Source organism: Hipposideros armiger, unplaced genomic scaffold (assembly GCF_001890085.2).
Source record: "Hipposideros armiger isolate ML-2016 unplaced genomic scaffold, ASM189008v1 scaffold_20, whole genome shotgun sequence".
In the NCBI taxonomy this organism is placed as follows: domain Eukaryota; kingdom Metazoa; phylum Chordata; class Mammalia; order Chiroptera; family Hipposideridae; genus Hipposideros; species Hipposideros armiger.
In genome coordinates, this window is record NW_017731370.1 from 370859 (window position 1) to 375073 (window position 4215).

Genomic DNA, 4215 nt, shown 5'->3' on the forward strand with positions numbered 1-4215 from the left:
GGCGAGGCAGATCAGTCGCCGGCTTCTGGACGGCCACTCACGGTGGCTGCTGGCCGCTCACGCTGGCTGCTGGCTACACACGGTAACCCATGGCAACCCACTGCAGCAGGGGCTGCAGCCTACACCATCGCCAGCAACTCAAGGCAGCCCAGCTCCAGGTTGACCTGTTGTTCAGCATCTTAGCTGTGGAGGGCAGTGTCACTGACCCTCATGTGTGGGATCCTAACCGGGGCCCTCTGTCATCCCAAGCCAGCTCTTAACCAATGCACCACTCGGCGGGCCCATCCCCATTTTTCAGACATGGAGAGGTCAGATAATTTGCCCAACATCAGCTAGCTTGTAAGTGCTGGATCTGGGTTTCCACCCAGGCTTTTTGGCTCCCAGTTGTAACTACTAAGCAATCATATCCCATCTCATTGAAATAAGGGACCTTGACCTTAGAGGTCCTGTTCCAAATTTTACTGATCAAAAAAAAAATTCCTATGATAGTCCCTGTAAAAGATGTTTGCTTAGCTTTGACTTGGATTCCTTCTTCCCTTAGAATAAGGTGACCTCCAGATTTGTTATCCAAGTCACCGGTGGTGAATCTAATCTCACCAGGCTGGCTTCATGCCAAACAAGAGGACAAGTGGATGCTGAGGTCTCTAGTAGGAGACTGCTGCTATTCCTCTTTCCTCTCTCATGAGGCATAAATGAGACGCCTTACAATTACTTCTCTCTAATCTGTTAACGAGAGATAACCTGGTAAAATCTGGAGGCAAACCAGTAGAGTTTTAATACCTCAGTCACTCTTGCAAACCAAGTCTCTACTGTGGCTTGGCAGGGCATGCTTAAATATTTCAAATGTAAATATTATATTTTATTTGAAATGAGATAAAATAAATAACGAAAGCCAATGTATATGATGGCATCTCAAAATAATAGAGAGAAAGCCCAGAACCAACGAATTTGTATCCTTTTTCCCACTTGGCCACTAACTGCCCTCAGAAGCTTCCTTATTCCTTCTTTTTGCCCTGAAGCTAATTCTGCAAACACAGCTTCCCTCACAAAATCAATTTTAATCCAAAAATATGTACTGCCTTCTCACTGGATAGGAGGCACACAGCTAGGCCCTGAGGATAGAAGAGTGAGCTAGACACAGCCTCACAATAAATAGCTCAAGCAGAAAATAGTGATAGAATTAGAGTTCTAAGAAAAATTAAAGTAGGTGATGGGATATCCAGGATGAAGTAACTAAACCATGGATCAATGAGTACTCTGGAAAGCAAGAAGTATCTAATCTGAGGCCAAACAAATGAGGACAGTGTCCTGAGGCCCGGTTCCAGTGGTGCCCAGTTACCTAAGCAGGAGATAAACTGGGGTCAGCCTGCCATGCTAGCACAGCCTGAGAAAACACACAAGGCTAAGCTAAAGAAAATAAGTTTATATTCTATAGGTTGTTTTAATAGCTATGTTTAAATTGAAGAGGAAAATACAGTACTATTTTAAGTATTTAGTAGAATAAAACTAAGTGAAGGAAATTCACATTCTTTTCAGCTTCCCAACTTCTTCCACAGTAAATTTTCTTTGAAGGCAGTGAGCATGATTCTTCCAGAGCTGTGTCTGGTCATTTCTGCTGGTCACTCAGCACGAGTGGCTTCCACAGCTGTTGGTTCTCCATAGCAAAGGAGAAACAAAACGATGGCCCCCCTCACAGCAGAGCAAAACCCACTTGGCACAGAGCTGGGATACCGTTAAACCCCAATTCAGATTTTCTTCCTTCCCCTGGGCAGAGGCCCCTGATGCCTCTTCAATTCAGACAGTATATTTATGACATTATAGGATAACCATTCAATAGCCATTTCTCAATGCAAGAAAAGCCACTCATAAAAGGGCCTAAATCTGAAATGGCTTTATGTTGTCAGCTTTATTTTTAGAAATAACAAATTAAATTACCAGTACTCTTTCTTTTTTAAATAACTTATTCTGCCCAGAGAGAAAAGAAGAATTCCATCATTTGGATGGCTCATATCTAGCTATGTTAAAGACTAGATAACACACATGAATAAGAAGAGATGGCTTCTAAAATTAAATAAGTCTTTGATAAATAATAAAATAATTAAAGGTGAATGTTGAAGGAATGCTAAAGGAAACAGAGTGGATAGAGTAGAATAGTATTTCATAGTAGATATATTCTCCACAAAGGAAGGCTTCTAAAGCCAGGGTTATTTTTCTTTTGGGGCAAACATCGCAGGAGTGTGAGCAAGGTATCATGCAGTAAATCAGGGTCTGCCACCTTCTTTTGAAGTGCAGCTACTTTTTATTTCCCTGAAGCTTAACAAAATCACCAGGGTGAGATCAGGGTGAGTGTTGACAATGAAACCTCTGGACGGGGATATGTAAGAAAGAGGCTGACAGTACCCTATTAGTAACTGTTGCAGACAATATACAGTGTGTATTGCCTATCTAATGTCAATTTTCCCCTTTTACTGCCTAATAGTGTCTTATGTGTTTGGGAATGGCTGGCCCCAGGGGAGATAAATGTTGCCATAATCCTGGGGTGACCATATGACACGACTATAACGAATGAGGTAGAAGCAGAAGACTTCTACAAGTGCTGGGGAAACATCCGCTTTTCCTATTAAAAGCAAAAAAATGGATGCTTGAACACAGTTGTGATAACTGGAACTGTAGCAGCCATCTTATCCCCATGAAGCCACAACCAACACACTAAAGATGGCAGGACAGAAAGAGAAAAGATGGTTCGATCTTTCTCAACACCGCTGAGCAGCTATACCTGCTCTAGACAACCTAACTCTGCAATTGTAACAAAATTGTTAGTTACAGGTGAGTCTCTTCCTGACACAATGATCCTATTATTCATATTCTTAGAATCGTGTGTGAGGAGAGGTGCATAGCATCTTTTTTGTTTTCCTCTTCTATTGGCCCTACATGTGCCCCACTCTCCACCATGAACAGCAGCCAAATACAGTAAAAAGAGTATCTGGGTTGGAATGAGAAGACCTGGGTCCACATTCCAGCTATACCAATTAATAACAATGTAATACTGAGCACTTAACTGTTCTTATTCTTGATTTCTTCTTCTATAAAAATCAAGAGAATTATATGAGTTGACAGTACATTTGTTGAACAACAAGAAAAGTAATGGTTGCCTTAAAATCTCAACGAATTACAAAGTGGATGGAAAGAAAAATTTCAATAAATCAAAATGTAGAAGGGAATAAGGTATAAATAGCAATTTGTTTACTGTTTTTCCTGGATCAGCTTAGCATCAACCTCGTTTGCTTCACTGTATTCTGACTTTCTAGAATATTCAGTCTCCTTGTTGCCTTGTGAATTTGGTACTGATCAGAGTTATCTGACCCCCTGTACAGTCAGCTAACCAGAGCTACCTATGCTCTGTACACTTCTTATAGCAGGAAGTTATGATTTTTCTCTGCTCTGGCTTTAATAAATTGACATATAGAAGGGACCTGACATGTAATTTACATATTGGAGACACAAATAATTTCTCTCTGCCCAATATGTTTTGTTTTGTTTTGTTTTTAGCAAATGAAAATGAAACAAGCAGTGGAGTTGGTAAAGATATCCCTGCTGTTTAATTTTTATTATATGTGAACAATTCTCATAAGAGGACCCTGGGAGAATAAGCTCTCAACATCATGTGCAGACTGGGGCTGTGAGTTTCCATTAGCTTTATGACAATTTACAAAATCAAATTCCCGTATCTCAAGGATATATGAATTAGATCTTTTACTTCTAACATCCACCTTCATTTTAAAAAGCTATTATGAAAACACACCTACAGAAAACACAGGAGACTAAAATTGTACCTACAATAAACATAGGCATAAGAATGTGTCATAAGACCTTAAGCTTTTATAATTATGGTTGTTTTTAACAGAACAGTTGTTGCTCTAATGTACTAGAATTCACTATAGAAAGTAGACCGCTCAGGAAAGCCTTTCCTTGAGACATCTGACTGGGAAATTGTTTACATTCTTTATAAAACAGACAGTATCTTTTGCCATAACTATATTTTGTCAGGGCTTTCAACTACCATCTGGGAAATTCAGAGAAGACAGTCAGTCCCAGAGTCTAGATGTGAACTTTTAATGACAGAATGCATTGTTCTGCTCTCCCATTCAATAGAGCACCATGGGTGGGTTAGCTTCACAAAGACTCACTCACCCACTAGATGAGGGACAATGATGT